The sequence below is a fragment of the Fundulus heteroclitus genome, chromosome 19 (genome assembly GCF_011125445.2).
Source record: "Fundulus heteroclitus isolate FHET01 chromosome 19, MU-UCD_Fhet_4.1, whole genome shotgun sequence".
NCBI classification, from domain to species: Eukaryota; Metazoa; Chordata; class Actinopteri; order Cyprinodontiformes; family Fundulidae; genus Fundulus; species Fundulus heteroclitus.
The window spans coordinates 33,190,542-33,203,882 of record NC_046379.1 but is presented as its reverse complement, the minus strand read 5'-3'; the positions used below and the strand labels follow the sequence as shown (position 1 = coordinate 33,203,882).

Sequence of the window (13,341 nt, the reverse complement as noted above, 5' to 3'; positions counted from 1 at the left end):
GATGTATTTTCTGATTACCCACTTCCACTTGAAGTGGTAAAGTCAACGGCAGACGCTGTTCCTTCCCTGAGAAACCCATTAGTGACACAGTCTTAGTCGACAGCACAGAGGCAGATGGCTGGTTGATAATAGTGGAATATGTGGCTCCAGTGTCGACTAAAAAGTTCACATAGTCCTCTCCAACTTTCGCTGGCAGCATGGGGTCTGCGGAGGCCACACTGCTGGAGTTGTCCTCAGGGATGTGTCAAAATTGTCCATATGAAGAAATGTTATCCCCGTGCTGGGGGTACTGACCTTGTGGAGGTGGGGCCATATTAGGATTCGGCGGCATCATGTTACCTGCCGGTGGAGTTACACAGTCTCTTTCCCAGTGCCCAGCATGTCCAGAGTTGAAGCAAATGTCGACAGGTGTTCTCAAAGGTCTGCTATATTCACCTTGTCCTCTCAGACCCCAGCCCCAACCTGCCCGTCCATGCTGACCACCAAATCACCACCTGAATCCAAGTGCAGGACCAGCATATCTGGAATCATATGGAGGATAAAAGACAGGAGGGGGGATGCCTCCCCCCTGTGTTGGATTAAACTGAGGTGTAACCGTCGGGGATGGAGCCCCAGGAGATTTAACTGCTGAGACCATCATATGTTCAGATTTTTCTAGTTTTTTGTTTACTCATCTGCCGTTTTGCGTCTAATAATTGCAATCTGAGTAATTGATCATGAATGTCCTCTTTCTCTTGTTTTTTCATTTTCTCCACATCCTGAGCAACATGCAAATGATGTACTAAATGTTTTTCCCAGTGAGCATACTCACAACCAGGCATCTCAGGATTTTGCTTCATCAGCTGTGACACTAAAGAAGGTACTCCTTTAAGGACTGCTTCCCTGAATAATTCATCCAAGTTAGATCTATCCCCTTTTGGATTTACATCTGTGTGTTTGATCCATTTCTTTCCAAGTTTTCAAGTTCCTGAGTCCTCAACATGTGTTCCTCAGGGTCCGCTTTCGTCATCTGAGAAATGGGGTGGGCATTAGGCGGGGAGAAAAGCCCTTCAACAGACTGAGACCAGTTCTCGCGAGCAGTTTGAGCGAGAAATGGCTCACATGACTTCAAAGGGGTGAGGGATATGGGTGGAGCATTAAGTGATGTATGTGGTTGTTGAGTGTAAAATTGTGTTGTCCCTGGGTGTGTAACCGGGGACCGATTCTATCACTAGCTCTCCGCCCCTCACGTCCAAGGCTTGATACAGTCCAGAAGAAAGAGTGTTTAGGTTATATGGGGGTGGAGACTGTGCTGTTTCTTCTTTTGTTTCGAACAAATGTTGAATTCCCTGCCAAATTACTAACAATTTTTCCATGATTTAACCTCTCTGTCTGCCTTATCTTTTTCCTGGTCGCGTTTCCCAAAATGCAACAAACCAACTGACTTTTGTTTTTGCATACATTCATTCATGTGTTTTAGCATACTGTTTTACCAAATACTTGCCCAGCAGTTCGCCATGTTCCAACCATTTTTATTCTGCCGTAACAGCTTCCACAACTTTCTGTCTCCACTCCAACTGCGTCTTTTTGTCCAAGTTTTCATGGGTTTCAACAAAACCCATCAGCGCCTCGACCTGTTCTCCTAAGGACTTCCAGGGAGCGGAGCTCCACTGTTTATCCTGAATATCCTGGTCAAATACTCCTGCCATGATCCTCGCTTTCTTACAAACTGCACTCAACTTGACACAGTACTTTTCCACTGTAACTACTACACGTACAAAGCAATTCACAGCCAGACATACGCATGCGTAACCACTCGCCCACAGACACACACAGATCTCGATTCTGCGCACACACACAGACTCACAGACTCAGGGGCTGCAGACTGCCCCTGTTTTTCACACAACGGATCCCATTTTCACCAAAACAAACTTGTTAAACAGAACAGGACAAACATAACATTTGAGACAGACATCTAGCGCGACACAGAAGGACTTCCCTAAGACCTGTCCATGATTCGACGGAACACTTTTTTTAAAAATTGCCTTTGTCTAACCGTCATGCATGCAGAACCCAGTTCTGGCGCTAGAGAACAATCCAATTGTTCCCCTGGGGCCCCTCTAATTAATCTCTTTCTTCTATAACAGTTCACCATTCAGGGTCTTACTGTTCTTAGCCTCAACTTTTAGAAATGGTAATGTATCTCGGCCGTTCTCTATCCTACGCATTCTTTGGAAAGTCTCCTTTCTTCAAGTGCACAGCCTTCCTTCGCGTTTGAGAAGATTGCCGGACTTGAGATTTTCAGGTAGGCTAATTATAGTTATTTCTGTAAATACGATTTCATAGAACATTTTTGTTCAAAGAAACGAAGATCGATTTGGTCGGTGAATTAACCAGAGTCGTATATTTAGTGTATTTCAACTGAATTACTGAAGTTATTAGCTGTTTTTAGTTTGCTAACTTCAGGCTAATTTTATGCAGTCAGTAACTTAAACCGCTAAAACTGTTAAATGTAATTGGATTTATACTACATACACGTGTTTTGTAAGAACTGCGGTTGTTGCAAATGTGGTTGTGGAGCGTTTTCAAGAGGGATAGAAAGAGCTACGTCTGCTTAACAAGTAGTGACACTAGGCTATCGTTTGTGGTGGAGGGGGAGGGAGAGGGACAGTTCGTGGCTGCATGGCTGAACTAGAGGCTGACATTTTTTCGGTAATCCCATTGGTCACGATATTCCTGTGGGATTCCCGCGGGATGGGAGTCAACATTAGTAAATATCACGTGATTGGGATGGTACAGGACTAAATATCAACGGGAGCGGGAGTAAACCAATAGCAGGTACAATAAACTAGGATCGATGCTTAAAAAAAAAATAAAAAATTGTAGACTCGCCGCCGCCATTTTGTAGTTTTTTCCAAAAAACCTAAACTATAATGCAAGTCAAAAGAACTACACGACCCAGAAGCCAACAGTGCTTCCGGTCTATGTTTTCCGCTCGCTCATGAACAGAATGGGGGGGGGGGGGGTTAACCGCTACTCGCGAACTCAAACTGGAAAAGTTGGATTTGCAACGCAGAAGTAAGGACTTATTTATTAAATCACAGAGCTGACTGGAAAGTTGCAAATATTAACAAACTTGGCGAGAGTTGAATGTAACGGTGTTAAAATTCAGTACCTGCTTGTAAAACGTGTTTCTTGGAATCATTATCCAATGTGCAACAGTGTAATAATACGGCCAATAACTTAAAACCAGTTTATTATTTTATCCAGTATTATTTGAACAGTTGTGTTATTTTTTCTGTTTTAACTCACTAACTGAACAATGTCTTAAGACTTTTTTTTCACTTTTTAATGTCTGGTCAGATAAAAATGAGACAGAGCTGACTGGACCAGCTCTTTCCAGTCCCCGAAATTAACATAATCTCACTCTGAATTTTTGATAATAGCTGAGAGGTCTGTCCAAGAATGTGTTTAATGTTTGATGGAAGTATTGGTTCTGATAGTAAACCCTAATTAGTTTGTGGATATTTCTTGCAAAAGAACAAATACTAATATGCTTGTACAATATTGAACTTTTTCTTTTACAAAACTGAGTTTTTGAACTAATGAAGTACATTATCTAAATTGTGAAAGTATTGCCTTTATGCACTTTATTAATTAAGTAGTTAGTTAGTTTCAAAAATTTGAAACATAAAAGTAACTTTATTGTTCACGTGAAACAATGACTTAATAAATTAGTAAAAGGCAACATTGTACATTTTGTTTTTTATTTAACTAAGCTAGGCATGTTCTGTTTCCTTGTTTTTTTTACGTTTATTATTATTATCATTATTCCACTTACTTTAACTGGCCTTTACTACAGCCAAAAAACAGGAACTCAAATAAGAAAATCAGGTTCAGTGTATTGCTAGAAATCTTAATAAAGGCAACAAGAATAGGAGTTGTGCAGGAGCAGGAGTCATTGTCAATGGGAGCGGGATGGGACTGGGAGTAATTATACCAGGAGTGGGACGGGACATGACTTTACTTTCTACTCTGGCCCGGGATTGGGACAGGACACAATTTTTTTTCTGTGGGAGTGGGACGGAACAGGAGTGAAAAGTCCACTCCCATGTCAGTCTCTAGTCTGAACTGAAGTGGAGGGAGCAGTAGGTCTAGATTTAGACTACACTTTAGGTTGTTGATACATGGCCATTCAGTATTTAATTTCTTGCTTCACTTAATTTGATTGTTCTGTCATTTGTGAAATACATATCTAAATATAACCTGCACTTAAATAATTACTGCAGTTATACAAAGTCCTTAAAGACAGTGATCTTCATGCAAAAGCTCATTCATTTACTTGGGTGTAGGCCTATGTCGTTGCTCATTTCTGGCTGGAGAATGTTTAATTACTTCAATACCTTGTCACTCACTAACAAGAAATTGACCTAGGAAATGAAGGAATATTAATGGAAACATTGCCTATGCTTTAAGCAAGATGTATTCTAATGATTTGTGTGTGATTCTGTTTCAGGAAGGGACTTCATGCAGTGCAGTGACGACCACAAAAGTGTCACATTTTGTGTTGATATAGAAAGAAAATATAATAGTAAAAAGAGAATAATTCTGTTATTTTGGATATAAATTCTTTTAATTTATTTTTGTAATGTCCACCCCATGCCAGCAGGGGGCGAGGGCGGGTTCTGGTCTGGGTGTCTTGCCTTGCATTGCGTTTTCCCTCATTGCTGCAAGATCCTCAATACTGACAGGTCGTGTCCTCATTCCTCTCCTGTTTTCAGGTTTGTAAATATGCAAATATGCTTTGAAATTAGGGAACAGGTATGTTGAAGTGTATTAGGGACGTTTGTGAACAGTTTTTATGCTGTAATTTTCGATCGAGCCTCATGTTGAATTTGTTAAAAGTAAGTTTGAAACATGGAGGTGAAGATTTGCCGTTCAACAGGGTAGTGACTACGCATGACCTGCATGCTAGTATAAAACCCACTCGGTTTGATGTATACACCTAAATGGATAACCTCATTGTCTATTGTTTATTTTGCTGTCTGTAAGGTCCCCACCATTAGTTTAAATTGTGTTTTTGCTAAATGGGTAAATGAAGAAAAAAAAAGAGGACTGTTAAAAACGAGTTTTGTTTACATTAAGCATTTAGGTTTATGAGGGTAAAATGCAGTATTGTAATGATTAAAAACGGAGTAAATTACTTTGAGATGGAGTTTAAAAGTAACCTGAACATTATGCTGGTTAATAATACCATTGTCAATGTATTTAATTTTTGATAAATAGGTTAAAACATTAAGCTGAAAAGTAAGTGAACATGTATTTTGGAGAAAAGAGATTTATTTTGTCAAGGATTTTGAATAGAAGACACTGTGGTTTTTGTGTTGACATGGACACTGAAATTCATTGAGAATGTTCAAAGGACATTGAACTGCTGAATATGTTGAACATAAGAAAAGAAACTGAACGTAAGGAATGTATTGAAAAGATAACATTTTAATAAATTGCTGCAAGATCCTCAATACTGACAGGCCGTGTCCTCATTCCTCTCCTGTTTTCAGGAATATATCTGTAGCCAAGGTGCCGTTGTTTCAGTACCCGTTACACATGCAAGTTTTCAAGATCCTCCCAGGACGTTCTTCTTAAGCATTGTAGGCTTCACCACGGTCACGGTACACATTGGCCTTGCATTTACACAGATTGCGTATGTGTATTTAAAACATCTGGTGCATTGCGGTCACACCTCTCAAGATCACACACATCCACTGTAAATTCACCCAATTCAACATTTCAATGTGAATTGTGCGACTTTAAAGAGATTTGCAGCAAAAAGGCTTTTTGGAACCATCTAGCAAACCATTTAAGGAATCGAGAGACCGTGCAATGCCCCATTCTAAGATGCAATTTCAAAACCAACATTCGCCCAACCTTTACTTCTCATAGAAGCCGTAATCACAGACATTGTACTCTTAAAGATTTTCGAACTGTATGGAGAGACAATACTGGCAATGAAGCAAGTAATGGGGAACTGGATGATTGTGAAGCAGGGGTGTCATCGGAGAGTGGTGTAGATGGGGTTGATGAGATTGTGGATGGTGAAACACTTGAGCACAAATTAGCTAGTCTCTTTTTGTGCATGATAACAGAGCTGCATATTAGTAGGCACGCTACACAAAATGTTGTAGAGGAATTGCATAACATTCTGTCTTTTGCTCGCAATCAGACTTTGAGAAGTGTGAAAGAGATACTTTTGAGGCATACAATTGAAGTAGATGATTCAGTTCTGCATAATCTGTAATCCTTTGGGCACCTCTAATAACATTTATAAGATAACTGCAGTCTATTGGGTTCTTCTAAATTTACCTGCCAAGTTCCGATCTAGCCTTACATCAATTCAGCTTGCTCTTCTTGGTAGAAGTGATGATGTTAAGGCGTATGGTTATGAAAAGTTTCTTAAACCCTTGATTAAAGATATACGGCGTATAGAGGAAGAGGGGCTATTTGTTGAAGTGCTTGATCAGTTTGTCAAAGGTACTGTGTTTTGTGTGTGCACAGATAACCTTGCAGCACATAGTCTTGCGGGCTTTTCTGAAAGTTTTAATGTTGAGAAGTTCTGTCGGTTTTGTTTGATAAGCAAGCACCAAATTGCTATGACTCATGTTGAGGATTTCCAGTTAAGGGCTGTTGATGGACACAATGGAGTTTTGGAAGAGCTCGGGCAGAACGAAACACTCAAAAGCATTGATGGTGTCAAAAATAAGTGTGTTCTTGAGAAGCACTTACAATTCTTTCATACAGTGAATGGCTTTCCTCCAGACATACTGCATGATTTTTTCGAAGGGGTCAACCCTTATGAATTGTGTTTGTGTTTATAAAATTTGATTGCTAAAGGTTTTTTTTTTTAAGTTGAATGTGCTTAATAACAGCATAAAGTAATTTCCATACAAAAACACAGACAAAGTAAACAAACCAAAAAACATTTCGAAAGGAAGCTTTAAGAAGGGTACAGTTGCAGGCAATGGACATGAGAATTGGGCTTTGCTGCGCTTACTTCCTTTTTTAATTGGATGCAAGATACCCCAGCATGAACCTGCTTGGATGATTTTAATGGACCTCAAGGACATTGTTGAAATAGTTGTTTCACACAAGCTCTTAGAGGCAGCTCTGTGCCGTCTGTCTTCCAAACTGCAGGACCACCGTCAATTGCTTACTGATACATTTCCAGAGTACAAACTTAAACCAAAGAACCATTTTATTGAGCATTACCCACATCTAATTCGTTGTTATGGCCCTTTGGTGGAATTATGGACAATGCGATATGAGGCGAAGCACAGCTTTTTTTAAAAAGTGGTTCACGACACCAACAACTGGAAAAATGTGCTGCTTACTCTCTCCATGAAACACCAGCAATTGTTGGCCTACCACCTGGATAGCCCAAACCTTTTCAAGAAAAAGCTCATTGTTGAAAGAGTGAAAGTGGTCACGGTCTCAGAATTGGATACCACACTGAAGTGTGTAATTGAGAGGAAGTATTCACATCTTGATAGTGTGAGTCTTTCTAAATCTGTTCAGCTACATGGCACACAGTATGCAGAGGGCATGGTTTTATCTTCCGGCCAGTGCAATGACCTTCCAAAATTTCACAAGATTGCAATCATTCTGATAAATGCACAGGAAGTGACGTTTATTTGCCGAACACTTGTTTCAAGGTACATTGAACATTTACGATCTTATGAACTTGTTGAAAGCCACCTCTCTGAAACTGTTGCCTTGGATCCAGATCTGTTGATAAACTATCACCCTCTAGAACAATACAAAGTTGGTGGGAAACTGATGGTGACCACAAGGACATTCATCCTCAACTAAGCCATCAAAAATGGTATGTTGATGAGTCACTGTTATTTCAATTTAAATGTGTTTCTGTGTTTAAATTTAACATTACCATTGCAGTTGTGTTGTTAACTTCAACATTTACCCCCCCCCCCCTTACAGACTTTGTTACTTCGAGTAGTTATCTCTCCAAAAGAAGCCCGTCAAATCCTGCTCACAGAGGTACCAGCATCTGTTGACCAGCTCATCAATGTACTTAAAGACAAAATCCAGTTGGAAGGTGATTTCTCACTCCAGTTCGAGGACCCTGATTTTTGGAATGCCAGTTGACTCAAATGTCAGAGTTGCCAGATGGGCGTGCAGTCTTGCACATTGTGTGTAACACTGGGGCATCTCCCCTCAACCTATCTGATAGCCATTCCATTGGCTCAGTGTCCTCCCTTGACACAGCCAGCTTACACTCTGAGGACTGTAATGAAGCGCAGAGGAGCACTACTCGTTCCTTCCAGGGGAGCTTGTTCAAGTCCCTCCCTTCTCCCTCCTCAAGCTCTGTCCAGGGGAGCTTGTTCGAGTCCCTCCCTTCTCCCTCCTCAAGTTCTGTCCAGAGCAATACAGATTCTCCCCAGACCCCTTTAAGGCGAACAACTCGGTGGCCAAATCCATTCCCAATCCCTAAATTTGCGTATGATGTTGTGCTGAGATTGCGTAAGGGAAATGAGGTATATGAAAGAACACAGAAGCGCCTCATTCTTACAGGAAATATGAGATCTGACATTTGGAATAAACTTTGGCAGAGTATTTTTGATATCAGAAGCGCCTATCCCAGTAAGGATGAATTAGTGTCTGTTGCGTCTGGTCTTCTGGTCAAGTATCCTTGTCTAAACGAGACAGATAGTGTAACTGGCTATGATGGATGGCTGAAGAGTCTTCATTATAAGATGGGCAACTTCAGGGCAAAGTTGCATCGTGCAGGCTGCAATGAGGTGATGGTGAATACAAAAAGAAGGGGAGAGGATGGAGTGGCTGCTCCGTTCATCCTGAAAAGGGCCAAACGTGGAGAGGTCAACCATGTTCCAGAATATCCAGACAACCATGATGGTACCACTCTTGAGGAGGAAAGGCTTGCACTGATTGAAGAAATGAAGAAAAGGAAAAGGAACATGGGTCTGATTAGGCAGAAGATGGAACTGACTTTCTCCCATCGTCGGAGAGAAATCGTAAGTTTTAACTTATGGCTTTCCCATTAAAAAGTGCAGACCATGGTGTCAGAAGTCCAAGAACGGTGGCCTGCACTGTTTTCTCATGAGGAGGTAAGGATTTCCTTGTGTATTTGTGTCATTCCTGTTGCTTTAGGCTGGCATGACTACCACACTAAGCCCTGACATGGATATTATAATTAAAGACTGTTTTGTTGCTTGTGTCCAGATATCTGAAGAATTTTATCGAATCACCAGCAGAGACCTCCGGGCAATCCCTCAACAAGTATGTACCGAGCCTGATAAAACTGTACCGAGCCAGAAAAGCAGCTTTTGGTCCAGATATGGAGATGTTGCTGAATAAACTTGATGAAGAGGTGGGTAAAGTGCCCCAAACTAAACTACATGCAAATACAAAAATGACTTTAAATCATCAAAATCAAACATTGACATTTGCTGTTTACAGATATTCTTGATTTGAGTCATCTTGCTGCGTTACAATGTGTGTGTTTGTGTGTGTCAATGTTTGTGTGCACATGTTCACAGACAACAGACATTGTGCGTCATCGAAGGACAGCAGCACTGAAAGGCCTTCCCATTTTGGTTTGTGACGATGCATCAGAGTTCTATTTGAAATGTGTGGTAAGTAAGTCAAGAGCAATTTGGTGTGATTACTAGTTTTGCAGTGCCTCTTTAATATCTCCCCAGAGACTGGAAAATTATTGGCTGGTAGTCTTGTTCCTAAATGTGACTGTAAACAACTAAATAAGGATATGTGTTGTTTAATGGGTGACAGCAACTGTTACAGGGTGTCTATCGCTAAAAGATGTCGCTGTGTCTGATTTTTACCATCAGAACACAGACCCTGAAGAATCGGTAGTTGAAGGAGTGCCCGTTGCAATACTGACCGTCTATGTAGATGATGATGCTGCCGCATGGGCAACAGTGACTGACATCGCCATCATCTTGGAAGGGGCAGTAATACTACACAACTTACCTGACCTCACAGCTGCCTTCGCCTGCCTGTTTGGCCTTTTGTATGCAATGGACATAAACTATCCAAAGCAGATGAGGTACACCTTCGAGGCTATTCAGAACATCTTTTTCGACCTTGGTTCAAGATGCTCACAGCGCACGCGATCCTTGAAAGAGAGGCTGTTGCTGTGAAGCCTGATTGACACTTACGTGGACATCAACACGCATGCACGCACACACAGCTTTGTCATAACTCCTGCATGAACACACACACACACAAAGCTCTTCTCTGCCGACTACCACATGGACAGGCCTGTACACATATATTGTTCTCCAACAACTTCTCCAAGAACAAGCATGCTGCACGTGCATACAGAGAGGAAAGAGCAGTTCTCAAGAAGCTCTGTTCTCAGGGCGCCAAGCTCTTCTGTGCTCTCCCCATAGCAATTCAACATTGTGGTTTTATGTTTGTATCTGTTGATATAGTAGCCTTGTTGCACATATAGCCCAGACTGCCATTTATCACAGAGCGCACACACACATGCATGCATTCAGGTCTCCAACTCCTGAATAAGCAAACGCAAACACACACACACACGTGGAGAGGAAAGTGCAGTTCTCAAGAGGCTCTCAGGTTACTTTGCTCTGTGCAATTAAGATTATGTTGTTGAACATGGTTTTATACTGTATCTATTGATATAATGTTTGACTTGAAGCAATAAAAATGTTGTAAAAACATATTTTTCGGTGTTGAAACTATGGGTAGTGAAGACGATTGGTAGAACTAAAAAAACTGAGTTGATAGAACTCAACTTACAGATAACACTACAAAATCTGAGTTTGTAGAACTCAAAATCTATATGTCAAACTCATAAAACAAAGTTGATAGAACTCAGAACTTAAAGGTGAAACAGAAAAACCTAAGTTGGTAGAACTCAAAATGTATGTGTAAAACTCAAAAACCTAAGTTAGTAGAACTCAAAATGTATGTGTAAAACTAAAAAACCCAAGTTAGTAGAACTCAAAATGTATGTATAAAACTAAAAAACCTAAGTTAGTAGAACTTAAAATTTCTATGTAACACTCCAAAAACCTAAGTTGGCAGAACTCAAAAATCTTTGTAAACTCAACCACATTGAATTTAAGTAAGGAAAACTCAAAAAACCAAATGCATCACGTTGCCTAGATAATTTAAGTTCTGTCAACCTCTATTTTTTTTCAGTGCATTTGTGACCTTCACCAGAGCCGTTTCAGTGTTATGATGAGCTCTGAAGCCTGACTGAAACTCCTCAAGTAGGTCATTACTTTGTAAATGTTCACATAGTTGATTAGCAACTACTTTCTCAAGAATTTTAGATTGGAAAAGAAGATTAGATATAGGTCTGTAATTTACTAACTCATCTTGATCAAGAGAAGGTTTCTTAAGTAAATGTTTAATAACAGCTACTTTAAAAGCCTGTGGTACATATCCATTTACTAAGGATAGATTAATCATGTCCAAAATAGGGCCACTGATCAATGGGAATATCTCCTTAAACAACTTGGTTGGGATTGGGTCCAACGTGCAGGTAGAAGGTTTAGATGAAGCAAAAATTTTAGATAGCTCAAAAAGCTCTACTGCTTTTAAACAGTCTAATTATTTTATTTTTAATGGCATCAAGGCTCTTTTTATACAACAATAGACTGTCTTTCCAGATTAGGTAGGATTCCTCTTGGTGAGTAGAGCGCCAGTTTCTCTCCAATTTCCTAACATTGTGCATCAATGTTAGGAAATTGGAGCTGTGTTAGGTTCACACATTGGGTGTGAACCTAACACAGCTCTGAATTAAACCAGGGAGCCAGCTTCCTGTGAATTATCAGCTTCTTTTTCAAGGGAGCTACATACTATTATATATTTTCCAACATGTCATACATTATTAACTTATTACAACCTTTGAGTTCTTTTGGTCCTTTGACCATGTGTATTTACTGTTAGTAATACTTTTATTCATATATAACTTTTCAATCTAATTGCTCAAGGGTGAAACTTTTAAGCAACAATTTTCTCTTTCAGTTTTTGATTTTCTAGTGTTTCTCTATAAATTATGTTATAAATGTTTTCCCCGCAGTTCAGCACATTGAAAAGGCTACCCTAAAACAAACCGAGATTAGAATTAGAATTTAACCCTTCAGAAGCTGGCTTTATTTTATTTTTTCCCTCTGACAGTTTTCGTGCCCCCAGGCCAGAACATACTAAACCCAGCCTCGCCATAAACATTCAGATGTTTACATTATGGTCAGATTTGTTTATCATATCTTTTGCCCTATTTCAGGTTAAACTCTCACTCTGAGGATCGCCTCGGCTCAGCGTAACTGAATAACATCAGATGATTTTGTAACTGATTACGCGTTTAATGTGGCTTCTGATATTTTTTATACTTTTCAAGATTTCTCTTTAGTTGCATTCAGATTCCAAGTAAAAAATAAATAAAACAAATGAATAGAAAACCCTTTGAAAAGCAACCATATTTAGTTCCATACAGTTTTGTTCAAACCCAAAGCACAGTTTTTTACATCTATTTAAATCAAAGATAATGTATATCTAAAACTTCTTTCACATGGACTGGTATGTGATGAATCATTATTGTTACAAGCAATAAGATCTCAGTAATTTTATATTACTTTAGAACTAAAAAAACAAGTGATAGGATCTGTGCCTAATGTTGTAAAACAGTAAACTCAACAAGCTTTATGTAAAGCTCATTACCAGTTCCAATTTTCTAACAAAGCTGAAATATTTCCATTCAAGCCATGTTAATCTCTCCGTGTATCAATTTAATTTGGGTCAGACATTTAAAGTGGAAAAAACACACTTTATGTTATTGAAGTCTTTCTTTTCCTTTCTTTAGCTTTTAGTTAACATAGTTCATAATTAAAAATATAATTTCAATTAGGGAGCTGCAGTCTCTCAAAACAAATGAATATTTTTGAAACAATGATATATATAATTTTAACCGAATTAATTCACACAGACGAACGTTTAGTTAAATCCGATACACAAATACATACAGTTACATACAAACGATGACATTCAGACAAACACACACACACACACACACACGCAGGCCTGTTTTTTCACTATCTTACACAGATCTGTGTTTTTCATATTATTTCAAAACTACTATGGCAACGCCGAAAGATGTTTTCAACGTGTTAAGTTCCCGCTTAGTTTAAAAAGGTAGAGCGTGCGCAGGCTACGACCCCCAAATGTTTCATCCACACACGGTTTTACGCTTCAGTCCCAAAAGGATAAAACTCTTTGTCTCGTAGACACCTAGACACTTATCCATTTTCTGAAAGTTATACGTTGCTATTAGCAGTT

General features: G+C 39.5%; 1 long non-coding RNA gene across 3 annotated transcripts; it reads left to right on the top strand.

The window, feature by feature from the left end:
* Positions 1–2,267: 2,267 nt before the first annotated feature.
* Positions 2,268–8,327, top strand: LOC118566956. Of its 3 annotated transcripts, none has more exons than XR_004933393.1 (3): positions 2,268–2,284; positions 7,787–7,858; positions 7,972–8,327. It is a non-coding gene; the product is annotated as an uncharacterized LOC118566956 (long non-coding RNA). The 3 variants fall into 3 exon arrangements; XR_004933392.1 differs by lacking the exon at positions 2,268–2,284 and adding an exon at positions 3,024–3,057; XR_004933394.1 differs by lacking the exon at positions 2,268–2,284 and adding an exon at positions 5,616–5,651.
* Positions 8,328–13,341: the final 5,014 nt, after the last annotated feature.